At 32.4% G+C, this 21,984-nt stretch overlaps 2 long non-coding RNA genes across 4 annotated transcripts; one reads left to right on the top strand and one right to left on the bottom strand.

Moving 5' to 3' along the window:
- Positions 1-1,974: 1,974 nt before the first annotated feature.
- Positions 1,975-6,947, bottom strand: LOC143072695 (uncharacterized). The gene is made up of 3 exons (XR_012977279.1): positions 6,683-6,947; positions 4,465-4,675; positions 1,975-2,568 (listed from the first exon to the last, which is right to left on the bottom strand). It is a non-coding gene; the product is annotated as an uncharacterized LOC143072695 (long non-coding RNA).
- Positions 6,948-9,776: 2,829 nt separating this feature from the next.
- LOC143072696 (uncharacterized) lies at positions 9,777-17,100 on the top strand. Of its 3 annotated transcripts, none has more exons than XR_012977281.1 (3): positions 9,777-10,210; positions 13,465-13,554; positions 16,202-17,100. It is a non-coding gene; the product is annotated as an uncharacterized LOC143072696 (long non-coding RNA). The 3 variants fall into 3 exon arrangements; XR_012977280.1 differs by lacking the exon at positions 9,777-10,210 and adding an exon at positions 11,397-11,990; XR_012977282.1 differs by lacking the exon at positions 9,777-10,210 and adding an exon at positions 11,398-11,886.
- The last annotated feature ends 4,884 nt before the right edge of the window (positions 17,101-21,984 follow it).

Raw genomic sequence — 21,984 nt, forward strand, 5'->3', positions numbered from 1 at the left:
ATCGCCAATGAGACAACTCCCTACAATAGACCAAAATGACACATAAATTAACAACTATAGGTCACGTTACGGCCTTTAACAATAAGCATAGCCCATACCGCATGGTCCGCTAAAAAACATGTTAGCGGGGTGTACATCGTTTCGGAGCTTGACTAATGTACCTTGTTCATAACACGCGTATTATACGTTGCACCTTTTAGAAAATGATTTTCAATTGTGTTCTTGTCTCTGGCGGTAACTATGTGTTCTTAGAGATGAAACAACCCTATTAGCGCGTATGTACCCGTTCCAGCGCTCGGTTTATACCCTGTTACTTATTCGTTCCTTAATCGCTTTTAATACGCGTGGTAAACGTTGCACCTTTAAAAAAAGGATTTTAAATTGTTTTCTTGTTTCTAGTGGTAGATTTCGTTTCTCAGAGGTGATATAACCCTATCGGCGCGTATGTAGCAGTTTCAGCGAGTATGATTGGTATACGTTGCACTTTGAAATTAATCGATTTTCAATTGTTTGCATGTCTCTGGTGTTAACTATGTGTTCTTAGAGATTACATCAACCCTATTAGCGCATATTTACTCGTTCCAGCGCTCGGTTAATACCCTGTTACTTATTCGTTACTTATTAGCTTTTAATACGCGTGGTATACGTTGCACCTTGATATATATCGATTTTCAATTATTTTCATGTCTCTGGTGGTGACTATGTGTTCTAATAGGTGAAATAACCTCAATTAGCGCATATTTACTCGTTCCAGTGGTCGGACCGGTTTATACCCTGTTACTTATTCGTTACTTATTCGCTTTTAATACGCGTGGTGTACGTTGCACCTTGAAATAAATCGATTTTCAATTGTGTTCATGTCTCTGCATGGTGGTAACTATATGTTCTTAAAGGTGAAATGACCCTATTAGCGCGTATGTACCCGTCCCAGCACTCGGATAATACCCTGTTACTTATTCGTTCCTTATTCGCTATTTATACGCGTGGTATCCGTTGCACCTTGAAATTAATCGATTTTCAATTGTTTTCATGTCTCTGGTGTTAACTATGTGTTCTTAGAGATGATCTAAACCTATTAGCGCGTATTTCCTTGTTCCAGCACGTATTATCCGAGTGCTGAAACGGGTACATGCGCTCTAATAGGATTATTTTATTTCTAAGAACACATTGTTACCACCAGAGACATGAACACAATTGAAAAACGATTTATTTCAAGGTGCAACGTTTACCCCCCGTATTAAAAGCGAAAGAGTAACACATAACTTACAGGGTATTATCCGAGCGCTGGAACGGAAACATATGCGTTAATAGGGTTATTTCGACTCTAAGGACACATTATTACCACCAGAGACATGAACACAATTGAAAATCCTTTTCTAAAAGGTGCAACGTATAACACTGGACACTTTAAATTTGCAAAACACTCATTTGCAAATCCGCCGCCGCCTCAAATAAGAGCTACAATGTCATGAATATAACCAAAATGTGCGGAATTACATGGGATTCAATAATTTCATTGGTTTTCTACTGTTACAATTATATTTATTTTTCTATTTGATTTATAAAAACATGGGATTTTCAATATCCCATGGGACAGGGCAAAATCCCATGGGATTTACCATTATCCCATGGGATTTTGGTTAAATCCCATGGGATTTTTTTTGGTCCCATGGGATAATTGTAGTCCCATGGGATATTTGTTGTCCCATGGGACAAAAAAAATCCCATGGGATTATTATTATCCCATGGGATTTTTAATATCCCATGGGACAAAATAAAATCCTATGGGATTCAAATTATAAATATATAGATATAAATATACTGTAATGTGTATGTTACAATGTATTCTATTTGGTAGTAAATTGTTATAAGATGAATCTTTTTAATTGAATATCTTTTTTCTTTGGAAATGTTAATTCAACATATTGTTCTATAACTGTTCAAAACTAAACTTTTAAACAACAAAGTAGATAATGTAAGTATCAATATATGTTTATTTATGAATTATAGAATACTTTCTTGAAACACTATTATTTACCATTTGAAATCAATGAAAAACTCTAATATAAGGCTGAACATACTAGTACTGTAAATTCAGAAATTATTGCGTGCATTTATTATTGGATTTTTGTCATTTAAGACTAATATGAGATTTTAATTTTTTACGATTTTGAGATCAGTTTAATTCATATAAAATATTTCTACATGAGAGTTTAAATTATTGCGTTTACATATGTGTTGCAATTTTTGCAAATATAAACCCTCACAACAATTCTTGAATTTACAGTAGCTATTTAAGTAAATCTATTTTTTCACAATATCTCTCCACACAAAACATTAATAGTTTCTTATCATCCAGCATTGTGTGATCTTATAGTCCACTTTTTGGTCATTCAGCGCACAGAACATTGACATTATTGTGGTTTCAATATCTTTGGTATTTAAAAGAACTTCAAATCATTGACTGAGTGATGAAAATAATAGCTGATCCAACTTTTGTCTTTGAATTTATTCTGGTCTTGTTTCTATGTTTTCTCCATTTATTCTAGATGATGAATTTCAATCCTTCTGAAAAAGAACCAATAAAATCTGAAGTATTATATAAAATTTTTTGCATACATGTAGCAATAATATGATTTTTAATAAAAATAGCTATGCGGTATGGATTTTACTGATTGTTAAAGGTTGTCCAATGTCATCAGTTGCTAACCTCTTACATCCTTTGGTCTCTGATGGAGAGTTGTCAAATTAGCAATATATACCACATCTTCCTATTCTAATACTACCGGTATATAATAATCAATTAATTTATTCTTCTTTATAACGTTTGGGTATTTTCCCAAGTTATTTATATCATATATAAAGATCAATGTTAAAACTTTAGGCAATTATAATAACATATTCCATTATTCACTAGAATTTCAATATATTATACAAAATGCAGACAACAGAAACAATATATCTTTAAGCTTTTGAAGTTCTGACAGAGTTCAATTTGTGTTTTATTTCAATGTAAAAATACCTTGAAATCTTCGGACATATTGGAAATTATCATGACTATAACATTGATACAAAAAAATATATTGTTTCATACTTATTTTTTGTGTTGTTGGCTTGCTGTCTCATTTTACAGTTATACATACATCAATAATCTTCTTCTTTATTAAAAGTAAATATGAGATATTTTTATTTTTATAATCTGAAAACATTATATTTCTATCGAATAACTTATTACCAAGTTCACAAACACCAACGTGTTTGTCAGATACTAATTTTAAGACATGTATAAATGTTTCAGACCATATAAGTATTTGGACCGTACGTTTATGGTCCGAAACATATAAATATACTCTTACAGTCCGACCATATGCATACAATCAGAGCATTTGAGTATACCTGGTACTTGTACTGTCTAATACCAGAGCTCAACCAAGCATGTATTTTTATTTCTACTGCAATTAAACTTTTTGTATTAATCTATTAAAGATTTCAGTTATGTTGATCTGTAATGTATATTTGTTTCTAATAAACTTGACCAACTTCTTAAAATTGGGCAGACTGTACGTGTAGTCTAAATACTCATATGTCAGTCAGGGGTACTACTTGTACAAGTGTATTTTATTTACCTGAAGAAGTAAAAAAAAAATATACATATATAAGTAAATAAATAATGTTTGAATAATCTCCCCTTAATTTTCTAAAAAATTTACTTGTATAAGTAAATTTTTCTTACAATCCCACAAAAATCCTCAAGTTTTGAGATGTAAAATCATGCCTTTAATGATTTTTCCCAGGTTTGCTCAAATTTTTTCATTAAAGTTCAATGTTTCATCTCATTAATTCATCAAAGAAACTGATCGAGCAAAGATCTTGTATATTTGGGCAAGGCAACCAAAAATTGCTCCTATGGGGCTTGTAAATGAGCAGTGTTATGAAGATAACAGATAAATGGGATTTTCTTGTCCATGAAATTACACTTAAATGATTAGTAAAGAGTAAAGACATCTGTAAAGGGTACACAATTTAAATTTCTATTAGAGCAAAGAAATCTTAAAAATTCAAGAAAAGAAGAAAGAATGATTTTTTTACTTATACAAGTAAAAAATTCTGAATGCCTAAGGGACATAACTCAGCCAATTTTTTTTTTACCTATACAAGTAAATAAAATTCACTTGTATAAGTATCCTACAAATTTACTTATATGTGTATATTTTTTTTTACTTCTTTAAGTAAATAAAATACACTTGTACAAGTAGTACCCCTGACTGTATGTTCTGGAACATAAACATGATTAACAAGCATTCGACAGGATGTCATGCTAAAATCCCTTAATATTAGTACTAAATTTTGAGTATATATATGTAAATCCACAGGCTACTTACTGAAATTAAAGAGGATACAATTTAGAGGAAGGACTGGACAGATGAATGCACAAACACTATTAAAACAGAGCATAAAACTTACCAAAAACAAGATGTTTTACATTTATCCTTCAGAAGCAGGAAAATTGAAAGTTTTTCTTTCTTTCTCTGCTGTCCATGGTATAAACTTTAAATTCATTCATGCAAAATATGAAAATCTGCAAAAGTAGGACCTTGAACCTCAGCTTATCCACATTTTTACTTTTGAGCTGCATATTTTTTTTTCTTTTCATCTTGCTGACAATCTACATGATCTAAACATAAAAAATGATAAAAACATAATTCTAGATTAACTTTGTGTTTTTATTTTTGTTGATACAAATGTACAAACAATTTTTCCCAGCTTAAAAGGAAAACATCATCACAAAAAAGGAGGTCATACTAACCTCCTAAATATTTAAACAAACCAAAATAATTACTTGATTAAGATCTTGTCATAAATTAATAGCATTGATACTCTTATTTTTGAAGACCATATATATATATATATATATATATGTCTTTTGCATACTTATATTCCTTTGTACAACAGTATGCATATTAAGATTGATTCCGAGGACTTAAATGTTAAATTAGCATGATTAATTTTACAGTTTCTCAGCTCCATGTGTACAATATGAGAGTATCTTGCAATACTGTATATTCTGATATTCAGAACATATTGTGAGGTTTTTATTAATGCAAATGAGAGCTGTATATCATTCTCATTTCTGAGACATATTTATGAGCTGAAGACCAGTGCCAAAATTTCCTCACTGCATTGAAGACCCATAGGTGACCTTCGGTCGTTGTCTGCTCTTTGGTTGTCACTTGTGTTGTTGTCTCTTTGACAAATTCCCAGTTTCTACTTCCCATTTTATAACATGTATGCAGATTTTTCGTAAATTACAATAATCAATCACGCAATTCTGTCCATTATTTATTTGTTATTGAAAATAAGCAAAAATAAATGCACACAAAATTTAACATTTTGTTAATAAAGGCTTTTTTTTAAATTCAAAACAGTTGACTACACCGTTAATTTCCTTGTTTGATTTATTTCATATTTTTAAAGCCTTAATAGCTAGCTACATGGTATGCCTGGATGGATCCAGCCATTTTATAAAGGGGGTTCCCTGTTCCCAACCCAAGATTTAGGAGGGGTGGTTCCAACTATATGTTCCCATTCAAATGCATTCAGTGTCCAAAAAAAAAGGAGGGGTTCCAAGTTGAACTACCAACCCCTAGAATCCTCCCCCTGTGATCTGGATTTTTTTTCACTTAACCACTGGGGATCTCAACCATTTAAAAGTTTTTCAAACATGTGAGGGTGGGGGTGACCCCCCATGGACTCTCCCTATATTTCATTTGATGTGTTTTATTGTTCCATACAAGAATATGTATGGTTTAGGGGTGGGGATCTTGACCGTTTACAAGATAATAGCACATTCTCAAATTGAACGGGACGGGGTGTCCCCCAGGGACTTCCTTTTAATTTTAATTGATTTGTTTTATCGTCCCATTCAAGAATATATATGGTTTAGGGGTGGGGATCTGGACCGTTTACAAGATAATAGCACATTCTCAAATTGAACGGGGATGGGTGACCCCCAGGGACTAACCTTTAATTTTAATTGATTTGTTTTATAGTCCCATTCAAGAATATATATTGTTTAGGGGTGGGGATCAAAACCGTTTACAAGATAATAGCACATTCTCAAATTGAATGGGGTGGGGTGACCCCCCAGGGACTTCCCTTTAATTTTAATTGATTCATTTTATTGTCCCATTCAAGAATATATATGGTTTAGGGGTGGGGATCTAAACCGTTTACAAGATAATAGCATATTCTCAAATTGAAAGGGGGTGGGGATTACCCCCGAGGGACTCACCCTCCCTTCTTTCTTCCCCAAAAATACCTGATACCCCCCCCCCCCCTTTTTCCTCATTTCAATCACCCTGATATGATCTGATAGTTTTATCACTTACAATAGGAATTGGTTTAAATTCCCCAATTAATTCTAGTCGGTCAAATATATGAATAAATTGATTTAAATTTCATTTTTCATAAAGAAGGACAAAAGTTTTCTATGGTTAATAGAACTTGATAGTTACTAATTTGGGAAGCTTTCAAATTCATAGCATGCCGGTGGCTGTGTTCAAAGTGCTGGGTTTTTTATCACCCTCGTTGTTTGCGGACTAACGATTTAGGCCTGTGGTGGATAATAGTGTGCGTGCATTAATTTTCTATACCTTCTTAATTATTATTTTCAAATACTGACGGCAAGTGTTGTAATGTATCAGTGTCTTATTTGAGACCAACGTGCTATTTACATGTGCGATCGAAAATGCAGGGGAAGGAAACTTGTCAATTGTGTTTATTTTTAATCCAAAATAAAATAAGCCGCCGTAAAATTAATCTTGGGTAAATTCCTCAAATTGATGCAAGAGGCTTCTTTTTTTTTAAGCTATATTTTTAATGACTTACACTTTTTACCATTATTCTCTTTCTTTCACTATTCTTTATTCCTTTTTTTCTTTGCCCGTTATTCTCTATACCCTCTTATGAGGGGGGGCAAGGGGTTTAACTGTTATGCTGTTATGGGGCATTTTAATTCTTTGTTATCTGTTATTCTGAAAATATATTTACTGTTAGCTGTTATTGTCTTATTCTTTGTTATCTGTTATAGGACTATTATCTATTTTGTTATCTGTTATTGTGAGAATCTATTTGCTGTTAACTGTTATTGAAAATTGGAATGTTAGCATTTTGACAGCCAATCTTCCGTCGAAATTGAAGATAATTGAAAATTGTGATTTGAATGGATAATAGTCTCATTGGCACGCTTACCGCATCTTTTAACAATGTATATCTATTGGGGTCTTTCTACTGGTAATATCGGGTGGACCTGTATTTGCAGAAGAATTTCAGTAACATACATCACATAAACATATAAAATCAATTGGACCCAGGACCATTCCAGTATATATTATTATTATCCTTTGTAATAAATTCCATTGTCTGTGAACATGTAGCAGTTTGTACAAATTATAATTCACTTATTACTTGTACAATAACTTATAGTATGGATTTTGTTATATAAAAGGCATTGGTACTCCCTATAGATTTTTTTATTCAATGACCACATAATAATCTTTATGTTGTACTATTACACCACTGTCCCTGATTTGGGGAGGATTGGACACCAACTAGCATGCTAAAGTTGACGCAGTCACATTCTGTATGTGCCTATTTCCAAGTCAGGAGCCTGGATTCAGTGGTTGTAGTTTGTTACTGTGTTACTAAGTTTCTCGTTCACTATTTTGTGGATAAATTAGGCAGTTAGTTTTCTCCTTTGAATTGTTTTACATTACTAAGTGGTGTGGGTTTGAATTATGGCTTTGGGAATTATACAACATCTTTTTCTTTTAGCATTTATATTATAAGTGCTACTCCCTCTCTTTTCATTTACATGAAAGAGAATCCTGATCACCATATTTTTAAAAGCTTTTTAGCTGCTTCACATGGCGAAAATCGAAGCTCAGAAACCATTGATGCAAATACAGATGTGTCTTCAGTTTAATTTTTCGACAAATACCCTTTTTAAAATCCTTCAGCTTCTCCATTGCTGTACCCAAATTTTCCATATATTATAATTTTACATAAGATTTTCAAAAATTAAATAAAAAAATCTAAATCATTAAAAATTGATCCCTCAAATGCCCTAGATTAAAAATATCCCTATATCAAAAACAGAAACTAGTAATTTCGTTCAGAAAAATTCAACATCCAAGTTACGGAAAAAAAAATCAACCAAGGCAGAACTGCCTCAACGGCCGAAACGTCTTGTTTGCACAAATTTTTTAGGTCCATACCACAAGTTATATACTAAGATTTACGAGTCATCTACTGGATTGGTCTTTGACAGATTTATTTTCATATTTCATTACTGTTATCTGTTATTATCCCTTTTCAATTCCTTGTTATCTGTTTTTCACCAAATCAATTCACTGTTTTGCTGTTATGGGGACCCCCCTTGCCCCCCCCTCTCTTATGATCTTAGTTATGTGGACTTTCGGTGGTTTATTTTTTTAGTTCTGTGATAAGTCAATATTTCATGCAGGTTCATGAAATAATGGTTTTATGCATATCAGCCAAGATTGTGCGTGGAATTTTAATAAACAATTCAACACCACATGTTATGTGAATTTGATTAAAATCGATGAACATGAATTTGACAGCTAGTGACCCTTTTACAGGTAAAATTCAATTAACAAATTCTGACCTACTGGCATTCAACACCAAATTACCTACTTGCTGTATATTGATAAATGTGATTGTAGGTCAATACCTCAACATCGTGAATACGCCATGTGAGGTGTTGGTTATGTGTGCTACGGGGTCACTGGTGGCGCCTTCAAAACAGAAAAAAAAATCCCAGTAAAAAAGTGTGGAATTTTGTTGTTGAAAATTTAAGTTGTAAATTCCCGAAAAATGTACTTAATTCCGTTCAACTGCTAACATGTAAGTTCGATAAGAAAATAGGATAAAAAGCATCCGAAAAATTTGTGATCAGTAATTGAAGAGCAATGGGTAAAAAAAACTGAAGAAGAAAAGTAAAAAGTAAAAGAAAGTCGTTGAATTAATTATTTTACAATTGTTTAAATATATGAGAGAATGTTTTAGGCAAATTGTCTTTATTTACAAATAAATATATTTAAGTTCAGGAAATGATTTATTCTTCTGGCGGCTTCAAATATTTTTTTATCAATAACTTATACACAAGGAGACATGTTTTACTTTTGACAGCATGAACCGCAGTTAATTAGTAAACACAAATTAAGACACAAAATCGTTTACAAATAAATTTTATAGAAGGAAAAAAAGGGGGGGGGTAATACGCTCACATACTTCTAAAAAGATTTGCATATGAAAGCTGTCTAAAGATAATTTTAAATTATTTCAGGAGTTTTGAAAAAAGAATATATATATAGAGTTTAATTTTCGACGTCTATACTGTTACAAAAAAAGGTGATTCTTTTTAAAGATTTGGTACTTCAGTTTCGACTCAAAATTTCTTTTTGAATTGATAGATGGCAAACTATTTAGGATAAGATTGTATCTGTTCTTTAAGTATTTATGGTGATATTGGCGACAAGTTTCATTATATTATAGCAAGGGCTTGTATAATGATGGAAAATTGTATGTTGCAAAAGGAAAATAATATAAAGTAAACTTAGAGAAATAAACTTATAAATAAAATAAAATTGAATTATATTGCATTGCTCAAGCTCTAAGACAAAGTAGGTGACGTAAGATTAAGTTATAAATAGTTTGTCTTTTTGTAAATAGCATATAGTTAATCTGAATTCTAGAGGTCTTTTGATCATAGCTATTAATCTGACGTTGAGAAATAAATTAAATAAACTGTCATCTTTTAAAAGAATAAAAATGTTTGTAATTTGCCGTAGGAAAATAACCCTAAAGTGTTTCTATTGTTCACTTAATAATTCTGTTAAGTAAGTAAAGATTTTGATAATCCTTTAATTGATTTTACATAACTAAATACAATATATGTCAATCAAATAAATCTATAACATAAAAAGAGAATAGTTGACCAATAAAAAGTAACTTTAGAAAATTCAAAATTGACGCTAAAATTTCATAGGTGAATAAAATAATTCCAATCAGCACGTGATGTTGGGGTTAAAAAGGGAAGACCGCAATCTCCCAACATCACATATCACACTTAAATGTAGATAGCTGTTTGGAATAAATAATTGAAACATCATTGTATTTTATTCACCAGGTATGTAAATTGTTAAAGTATAAACTATTTCAAATAAATTTTAAAGTAAGAATTTATCTTCTGATCTAATAACTTAGTTTCGTATTTAAAACTTAACTTAAATTCATAAAAGATTTTCATTACATGTATACGTTTTGTCAAGGGTTGGTTCATTACCGACCGTGCAAGGGCTGTATAGCCAGTCAAGGTCGTTAAAAACTTCCATTTGTTGATTCATGCAATATTGAAATTATGATTACTCAATGCGCAGTTACTAGTTACTGAAGTTGATATTAGCTACTTTTCTTCTTTATTTCATATAATTGATTTTTTGATTTTTTTTCTTCAAAAAATTTGTGGTGTTGAAATAGGGAATAGACACAGATACCTAAGCACATTTAACAAAAGAAATTTTGTGTAATGTCATCAATCTGTATTACACGTAGACAGGATGTTCTCTAGAAACTTTACGTTATACACACCGGAGAGTACACGCACTGTCGTAATGGAAAATTGCTGTATGTTATAATTACCTGTAATCAGCTTTGCAACAAATCAGTTGACTGACCATGTCATTACAGTTCAAACAGATTTCCCTCAAATCAAAATGGAATATATATATATATATATATATATATATATATATATATATATATATATATATATATATATATATATATATATATATATATTCATTTTTATATCTTTAAAATTTAAAACTTTAAAAAGTACACTTTGACAAAATTATGAAATATAACGAATTGAACAATTTAAAATAGTATTTTAACAAAATTCAAGATATATAATTTTACAATGATCCTAAAAATATCCAAACAAACGATAAATCTAATGATATGAACCTACGCAGTTTTATATTATAAGACTGACACCACGGGGGGGGGGGGGGTCTCAATATGGGATTTTGGGTACAGGTGTGCAGCTGGGATTTTAAAAACACCCCCCATTCATATATTGAATAATTGTGAAATCCCTACCTATACATATATTTCACAGCGAAATCATAACCCATTCATATATTTATCAGCTCAAAATTTTCACAATCGGTCAATTACTACCTATTGATATATTTCCTCGGTAAAATTGCACCCCATTGATATATTTGACGGATCAAAAAAGGGACCCATTCCAGCGGCATATATGTATATACCTTTATATAGGAAGAGACCCCCCCCCCCCCCCGTGATTGACACACACCAGTTTGCTAACTCAGTGTGCTGGGCCAGGGTGCTGGGTGAGGTGTTGGAACTTGATATACATGTATCATTAAGTTACAGTTCTGTTAAGATTTGACTGCCTTTTTACAGGGAATTTCTATTCTTACAGTTTGTATATACTGTTCCTGGCTTAAAATGATTCTCTGCTCAGCAACTGGTGCGTAATTAGCATTTTTTTCACGTGATTTATTCAAATATCTTGTAGCAGTAAAAAACACAAATTAATGTATTTTTCAAATAGCTTTATTCAGCTTTAAATAATTATAGCGAAAAACAGTGAACATGGGAAAATGAAATGTTTTTAGTAGCCTCATTATTAAATCTCCCGATGAGTGTGATCAAATAAAGAGGTTCTCCGACTCCGTAATACTTGGAAAATCTTATCTGATTCAGGATCAATTCATCGGTTACACTCCCCTATCACCAGTGATTCTTTGTTTTTAGCTGACATTCTGAAAAAAGGTGTGTAAGTGTTGACTCGCAATTTGCATGATTAATAACAGATATCGACTCGTTACCCGGACTACTGCAAAAATAATTATTCAGTTTACTGATTTAGATGGAAGGTAAACGGACAGAAAGTCACAGGACAAAAAGTCACAGGACATGAAGTCACAAATTTGATAGGACAAAAAGTCACAAACAAATTGTTGACAATTGGTTTGAATATATATGAAAAAGATCTTGAAATATTTTCTTTTTATTACATATATTCATTTTTAATTTAAGGAAATTGCTCATAGAGCTTGATAAACACGATAAATGGAAATGTATTAGATTTTAATCTTGCAAAGGATATATTTATGGGGCCATATTTTATATTGGCAAATTGAAGCCATTTAAGTACCAAGCCACTTTGAAATTTTGTTTTCATAACAATTCTTTGATTATTATTGATATTTATTGAATAAATTTTAATTACTAAGTTGCTTCTTAAATAAAACTTCAAGAAAAATACAAAAAAAGTGTTTTCTTGTTCAAAGAAAAATAATCTCTAAACTGAATTGTGACTTTTTGTCTGTGACTTGTTGACCGTGACTTTTTGTCCTGTGACTTTTTGTCCTGTGACTTTCTGTCCTACATTCAGATTGAATAGGGTTTGGTTGACCCTGTCTCCCTCTATCTGAGACTACTATCTCAGTGATGAACTTTATGTTTTATGTATTATGCTTGTCATATATATATGTTGGATAAAAGCTCTAGAGCTTATGTTGTATTTTATGTATAACCAACTTTAAATAAATCTTTTTTGTTAGCCCATAACAACTAACAAGTAAGATTTAGGTTTCTTCTTTTTGTAATACAAACAATTATTACACCTTGAAAGGATTTTTTTTTACTATGACGGCATCCAAGAAAAAAGTTGAAATAGCTAGACACTAACTTTATATTGGACCCTAGTAGCTTTATATGTGCTTGTGGTTGCAAATGTAAATGCATGGATGCCTGCTACACTGTAGAATACATAACAAGGAAGCTTTGCTTTGCTCTTCATGGAGTACGAACTCGTCTTCATAATTAAAAACCTTCCGCCAAGCAAGCGTAAGGGTCTTTGACAGTAACCAACACTTATCTCACGAGGCGTACCTAGTATGTCTTTTTAGGTATATATATATATATATATATAAACATTTATTCGTCATTGTGCAAAGTGCTCCTTTGAAGGAGGGATTTTCTAAACCAGAACAGAACAGAATAGCCATGCAAGACTTTATTATCATTTGGACTAATATTATGGCACATTTTGTCTTACCACAGGGATTTTTTCTTGGTTTTGTCATTTTATCAGATATTATAAGCATAGGTCTACTTGTTGTACAAAATGAATGTAAGGTGTCATATAAAAAAAGAAGATATCTTTTTGCCAAGGTTAATTTTACTAAGACCTCATTTTCATAAAACAATGATAATATTAAACAGCAAGAATGAGAATCAAGTCAAAGTTATATACAAATGAGGCAAAATTTTCAGTTGCCTACTTTTTATGTATTAGTAGTTATTTTTGTCATTAAATGATATTGTTTACCCTTTTATGTGTAGGGCAAGAATATTAAAGATATAAAAGGGAAACTATAAACAGAAGAAATTATCAACAAAAATAGATTTACAAAGGTCAACAAAGCCTAAATGGTAAGTCCACTGTTGAAAAAAGTTTTAGCCCTTGAGTAATGATTAAATATTTATTAAAATAAGATGTGGTACGATAAATGAGAAAACTATCCATCAGAGTTCAATTAAGTGGATGTAAGCATTGTAATTACTTATTAGAGGCCAATGATGACCTGTTAGTAATGAAAAAACTCATACCCTATGACATGATATAGTAATCTATAAAAGACAACGCTAACAAAATTTGAAACAAAGCATCAATTCAAACTTCAAATATACCAGACTAATTTATAAAAAAACAAAATATTATGAAAAACAAAAATGACGGATATGAACCAACATCAACCACTGAACTATGTACAAGCTCCTGATATTGGACAGGCATAATATGGCTGGGTTGATATAAAAATAAGAAGCAGTATGATTTCAAATAAGACTTTTCTCCAATAGAGATAAAATGACATTTAACAATGTTTAAGGAGGCTCGAGGGTATAAAAATTTCAGAAAAATATTAAATATTTTTTTTTCATAACTAATTTTATTTATAACTTTATTAGTTTTTACTTTTTCATATGGTACAGAAATCATTCTAAAAAATCAATTCGTTTTGGCCCCATACAACTTTTAAAATGTATATATCATTGAAAAAGCTCCAAATTATCTCCCTTTGGTGCAGAAATGCCATTTTTTGGCATGAAAATTGTAATATCTTTTTTAGCTCATCAGTGACCTATATTTTTTATTATCATTTTCAACTAACTTTACTTAAACTAAACTATTGTAAAATTTAAGCGATTTCTGTAATTAAGTTCTTTTTTCATTTCAAAATTACCTCTATTTATCCTATTAGTTAAACAGAAAAAAAAGTACATTTACAAAAATGTATATATATGCTTCTTTCAAAGGCGGATTGTGAGTGTGATTAAATGGTGTCCCCATTTTTAGCTCACCTGGCCCAAAGGGCCAAGTGAGCTTTTCTCATCACTTGGCGTCCGGCGTCGTCCGGCGTCGTCCGTCGTCGTTAACTTTTACAAAAATCTTCTCCTCTGAGGCCAAATTGAACCAAACTTGACCACAATCATCATTGGGGTATCTAATTTAAAAAATGTGTGGCGTGACCCGGTCAACCAACCAAGATGGCCGCCTCGGCTAAAAATAGAACATAGGGGTAAAATGCAGTTTTTGGCTTATAACTCAAAAACCAAAGCATTTAGAGCAAATCTGACAGGGGGTAAAAATGTTTATCAGGTCAAGATCTATCTGCCCTGAAATTTTTCAGATGAATCGGCCAATCGGTTGTTGGGTTGCTGCCCCTGAATTGGTAATTTTGAGGAAATTTTGCTGTTTTTGGTTATTATCTTGAATATTATTATAGATAGAGATAAACTGTAAACAGCAATAATGTTCAGCAAAGTAAGATCTATAAATAAGTCAACATGACAAAAATGGTCAGTTGACCCGTTTAGGTGTTATTGCCCTTTATACTCAATTTTTAACCATTTTTCGTAAATTAAAGTAATCTTTTACAAAAATCTTCTCCTCTGAAACTACTAGGCCAAATTAATCCAAACTTGGCCACAATCATCTTTGGGGTATCTTGTTTAAAAAATGTGTGGCGTGACCTGGTTAACCAACCAAGATGGCCGCCACGGCTAAAAATAGAACATAGGGGTAAAATGCAGTTTTTGGCTTATAACTATGAAACCAAAGCATTTAGAGCAAATCTGACAAGAAGTTAAATTGTTAACCAAGTCAATATCTATCTGCCCTGAATTTTTCAGATGAATTGGACAACTGGTTGTTGGGTTGCTGCCCTCCAATTGGTAATTTTTAAAGAAATTTTGCCGTTTTTGGTTATCTTGAATACTATTATAGATAGCGATAAACTGTAAACAGCAATAATGTTCAGCAAAGTAAGATCTACAAATAAGTCAACATGTCCTAAATGGTCAATTGGCCCCTTAAGGAGTTATTGCCCTTTATAGTCAATTTTTAACAATTTTCATTAATTTGGTAAATTTATGTAAATTTTTACCAAATATAGTTCTCTGTTACTAATGGGCAAAGTTCATTATAGATATAATTGTAAGAAGCAAAATTGTTCAGTAAAGTAAGAACTTCAAACACATCACCATCACCAAAATACAATTTTGTCATGAATCCATTTGTGTCCTTTGTTTAATATGCACATAGACCAAGGTGAGCGACACAGGCTCTTTAGAGCCTCTAGTTTTAATTTAATTTTTCTATTTTTCTATAAAGTATAAGATAAAGTTCATTTATAGAAAAATATAGCGTAACCCTATATTACATGTATTAAGAAAAAAATTGATTGAAACCTGTGAGCCCCCTTAATTTAACAAAAATAGTTCACTGTACAGCCTTTGACAATGAGCAAACGCTATACTGGACAGTGGTTTTAATAACAGCACAACATTTGAACAAATTGTAAAAATTTGTTGCAATGGGCTTAACTCAAAAGACTGCAACAAGGAACCAAACAATAACCAGTAATATGTAAATCATAGACACAAAGCACTGAAATAAGAGTACTAACAATAGATATTTAAATGAAAGTTTATTAAAATGTTCATAAACATGATAAAATAGTCATTTTATTGCTGTATTTCTCTTCACTGATAATTTTTGAGTTTTGTGTATTTGTAGGTCAGACATCTCGGTTTTCATGGTCATCATTCAACAGATCAATACTGAACAGAAAACTTGGAAGATGATATTTTTAACAGTGCGACTTTTTTTATTAATTTGAAATGGAATGTTTTTTTCTACATTTAATAGAAAAAGGAAATTTCAACATAATGACTATAAACAAAAAGGAGTCATATCATCATGATCATAGATGCTCAAGAACTTGATCTTGTAAATGCAACAATGTAATTATCAATTGAAAGAAGGAACGAATGAAAAAAATATTAGTATGTTGTTGTCCAAATAAACCTGCTTTGTCTTCTCATTTGAATCGCTCCATCCAATAAAGATGTACCAAGGAGGATCTTTGAAGAACAGATTGAAAAATGTTTTGTCTAAGAATTGCAGGAATATTCTAGTGGATGAAATAATTTATTGACTTGACTCTTATATAGTGGACTGAATAATTGTACATAGCAAGCAGCGAAAAAGAAAACTAAAACTTTAACACAAAAAGTGTTTAAATTATAAATTTGCAAATATAAGCATAATATTATGTACACCACAAAGGTATATAATTCAAATTGTTTGCATATTCAATCATGTATTGCAATGAAACTATAACAAAGAAAACCTTACTTCATGAAAAGAGTAAACTATTCAGTCAGAATATGAAATATTTTTTTCAGTTCTATTTTTCATTATAAAATAAACAAGACAAAGATTTCAAAACAATATTTTTTCATTTATTTAAACATGTCATCATTTTGTTTCAGTGAAAGAACTTTACTCTTTGACCTTAAATTTTATTATACATTCCAAAATCAGAATTATAATCTTTATTGTCATATTAACAAATAAAAAACATGTTTGTGACAAAATGAAAAAAAATTTAATAAAATATAAAAAAACTTGTATACATTTAAAACTTTTTACTACCAAACAGCATTCATTGCAACATACACATACTGTATATTTATATCTATATATTTATAATTTGAATCCCATAGGATTTTATTTTGTCCCATGGGATATTAAAAATCCCATGGGATAATAATAATCCCATGGGATTTTTTTTGTCCCATGGGACAACAAATATCCCATGGGACTACAATTATCCCATGGGACCAAAAAAAATCCCATGGGATTTAACCAAAATCCCATGGGATAATGGTAAATCCCATGGGATTTTGCCCTGTCCCATGGGATATTGAAAATCCCATGTTTTTATAAATCAAATAGCAAAATAAATATAATAGTAACAGTAGAAAACTAATGAAATTATTAAATCCCATGTAATTCCGCACATTTTGGTTATAAACATGACACTGTAGCTCTTATTTGAGGCGGCGGCGGATTTGCAAATGAGTGTTTTGCAAATTTAAAGTGTCCAGTGTTGTATAACAAACGTATTATAAGCGAATAAATAACGAATAAGTAACAGGGTATAAACCGAGCGCTCGAACGGTTACATATACGCTTATAGGGTTATTTCATCTTTAAGAACACATTGTTACCACCAGAGACATGAACACAATTCAAAATTATTTCATTTGAAGGTGCAGCGTAAATCCTGCGTATTAAAAGCGAATAAGGAACGAGTAAGTAACAGGGTATTAACTGAGCGCTGGAACGGGTACATATGCGCTAATATGGTTATTTCATCTCTAAGAACACATTGTTACCACTAGAGACATGAACACAATTGAAAATCCTTTTCTAAAGGGTGCAACGTATAACAAACGTATTATAAGTGAATAAGTAACGAATAAGTAACAAGGTATTTACCGAGTGCTGGAACGGATACACATACGTTAATAGGGTCATTTCATCTCTAAGAACACATTGTTACCACCAAAGACATGAATACAATTAAAAAATCCTTTTCTAAAAGGTGCAACGTATAACAAACGTATTAATAGCGAAAAAGTAACGAATAAGTAACAGGGTATTAACCGAGTGCTGGAACGGATACATACACGCTAATAGGGTCATTTCATCTCTAAGAACACTTTGTTACCACCAGAGACATGAATATAATTGAAAATCCTTTTCTAAAAGGTGCAACGTATAACAAACGTAATATAAGCGAATAAGTAACGAATAAGTAACAGGGTATTTACCGAGCGCTTGAACGGGTGCATACGCGCTAACAGGGTTATTTGATCTCTAAGAACACATTGTTACTACTAGAGACATGAACACAATTGAAAAACGACTTATTTCAAGGTGCAACGTATACCACGCGTATTTAAAGCCAATAGGGAACGAATAAGTAACAGGGTATTAACCGAGCGCTGGAACGGATACATACTATAAGTTATATGGTTCGCTACTGACCCCGTACGGATCCATAGAGGGTTAGTAAAATCCATAGGGGGTGAGGCCGGAGGCGCTGGAACGGGTACATATGCTCTAATATGGTTATTTCACCTCAGAGAACACATAATTACCGCCAGAGACATGAAAGCAATCGATAATCGATTTATTTCAAGGTGCAACGTATACCACACGTATTTAAAGCGAATAAGGAACGAATAAGTAAAAGGGTATCAGTCGAGCGCTGAAACAGGTACATATGTTCTATTAGGGTTATTTCACCTCTAAGAACCAACAGGTACCACCAGAGACACAAAAATATTTCTTTTTTTAAAGTGCAACGCATAACACACGTTTTATTAGTGAATAAGGAACGAATAAGTAACAGGATATCAGTGTTGCGCTGAAACGGGTACATATGCGTTTATAGGTTTTTTTTCACCTCAGAGAACACATAATTACCACCAGAGACATGAAAGCAATCGATAATCAATTTATTTCAAGCTGCAACGTATACCACGCGTATTAAAAGCGAATAAGGAACGAATAAGTAACAGGGTATCAGTCGAGCGCTGAAACGGGTACATATGTTCGATTAGGGTTATTTTACCTCTATGAACCTACAGTTACCACCAGAGACACAAAAATATTTCTTTTTTAAAGTGTAACACATAACACACGTTTTTTTTTAAGTGAATAAGGAACGAATAAGTAACAGGGTATCAGTCGAGCGCTGAAACGGGAACATATGTGTATTAGGGTAGTTTCACCTGTAAGAACCGACAGTTACCACCATAGACACAAAAATATTTCTTTTTTAAAGTGCTGATAGGTTTTTTTTTCCTCTTAGAACACATAGGTACCACCAGAGACAAGAAAACAATTGAAAATCATTTTCTAAAAGGTGCAACGTATAACAAACGCACGAGACGCGAATAAGAAACGAATAAGTAACAGGATAACAGTCGAGCACTGAAACGGGTATATACGCGCTTATAGGGTTAAATCACCCCTTAGAAACCAAATTTACCACCAATGACAAGAAAACAATTGAAAATCATTTTTTTTTAAATGTGCAACGTATAACACACGTATTATACGCGAATAAGGAACGAATAAGTAACAGGGTATCAATCGAGCGCTGAAACTGCTACATACGCGCTGATAGGTTTGTATCACCTCTTAGAAACGAAATCTACCACTAGAAGCAAGAAAACAATTTAAAATCCTTTTTTTAAAAGGTGCAACGTATACCACGCGTATTAAAAGCGATTAAGGAACGAATAAGTAACAGGGTTTAAACCGAGCGCTGGAACGGGTACATACGCGCTAATAGGGTTATTTCATCTCTAAGAAAACATAGTTACCGCCAGAGAAAAGAACACAATTGAAAATCATTTTCTAAAAGGTGCAACGTACAATACGCGTGTTATGAACAAGGTATTATTAGTCAAGCTCCGAAACGATGTACACCCCGCTAACATGTTTTATAGCGGACCATGCGGTATGGGCTTTGCTTATTGTTGAAGGCCGTATCGTGACCTATAGTTTTTAATTTCTGTGTCATTTTGGTCTATTGTGGGGAGTTGTCTCATTGGCGATCATACCACATCTTCATTTTTATACAAGCGCTAAAAGGTGATTTCACCTCTTCGAACCAAGAACCAGATCTTCAAACATACGAATATAAAACATTTAAAAGGTAGAACGTATAAAAATCAAATAAGAAACAAATAAGTATCGAACATAAAGCAACATGATCGGTTGAGCACAAACACATATAAATAGGTCATAAAAAGGTCATTTTACCTCAACAAATTTAGAACTATAACCAGAGATAAGAATATAAACAATTAAAAAGGGGAAGGATATCAAAAATCGAATAAGTAACGAATAAGGAATAAGTAATAAGTAACGAATAAGAAACGAATAAGGAATAAGTAATAAGTAACGAATAGCGAATAAGGAATAAGTAACGAATAGGTAACGAATAGGGAATAAGGAATAAGTAACGAAAAGGTAACGAATAGGGAATAAGGAATTAGTAACGAATAGGGGAATAGGGAATAAGTAACGAATAGGTAACGAATAGGGAATAAGGAATAAGTAACGAATAGGTAATTAATAGGGAATAGGGAATAAGTAACGAATAGGTAACGAATAGGGAATAGGGAATAAGTAACGAATAGGGAATAGGGAATAAGTAACCAACTTGACGTCCATCTTATTTATAACAAAACAGTTTACAAAAGCAAATATGAAACACATAAACCTACGGCAACCATTGAAATACAGGCTCTTGACTTGTGACAGGCATATGAAGAATGTGGCGGAGTTAAACATGTCTGTGAGCGCTCAACCCTAACCCAAACCTGGGACCGCCGTGTCACAGCATAACAAAAACCATAAAAAACCAGCTGTAGCTGGATAACTCAATAGATCAGTATTACTGGCCAATATAAATTCATCAAAATCAGACGAAGATCTCGAAGATTGAGCTGATCCTGCTCAACGTGAGTCACCTGTCGGATTATTCGTGAAATTACAAACCAAGTGATTTGGTCGAATACGGTAAGTCATCCTTGAGGAAAAGCGGAAGGAATTATGGTTACGACAATTGGAACATAAATTATCCGTTGTTTCCCTGTAATTGAGTGTGAGATGATTAAAAGTGTTCCATTTGTTGACAATAAAGTACTAGTCATTTGATTTGTGTCGAGCCTGCGACATTAATGTCGCACGCGGAAGTGAGACAAAGCAAATCTTTATTCAGTCGTCGGTGTTAATGGCGTCGGCGTGTTCGTCTTTTAGATTGTTATGTTTCTCCTTTTTTTTGGTTCACATTTATCATTTCGGGGTCTTTCATAGCTTACTATGCGGTAGGGGTTTTGCTCATGGTTAAAGACCATATAGTGACATATAGATGTATACTTCTCAGTGATTTGGTATGTTTTGGAGAGATGTCTTAATGGCTATCATACGACATCTTCTTATTTTTATATAAGTATAAAGAAAAAAGACGTGGTATAAATGCCAATGAGACAACTCTCTATAAGAGACCAAATGACACAGAAATTTACAATTATAGGTTACCGTACGGCCTTCAACAATGACCAAAGCCATTACAGGCTAGTCCACTGTAAAAGACCCCGAACTGATAAATATAAAATAATTCAAACGAGAAAACTAATGAACTTATTAATGAACAATAAGTGAACGAAAAACAAATATGTAACACATCAACAAATGACAACCACTAAATAACAGGCTCCTGACAGTCGGCAGGCACATACATATAGAATGTGGCGGTGTTAAACATGTTAGCAGGATCCTAACCCTCTCCTAACCTTGGACAGTGGTGTAACATTACAACATAAGAATGAACTATAAAAATAAATTGAAAAAGGCTTAACTCATCAGATGGATACAAATAGAAATAATACACAGAGTGGACATGGCCGGGAACTTGTATATCTCAACAA

The sequence above is a fragment of the Mytilus galloprovincialis genome, chromosome 4 (genome assembly GCF_965363235.1).
Source record: "Mytilus galloprovincialis chromosome 4, xbMytGall1.hap1.1, whole genome shotgun sequence".
NCBI lineage: Eukaryota > Metazoa > Mollusca > Bivalvia > Mytilida > Mytilidae > Mytilus > Mytilus galloprovincialis.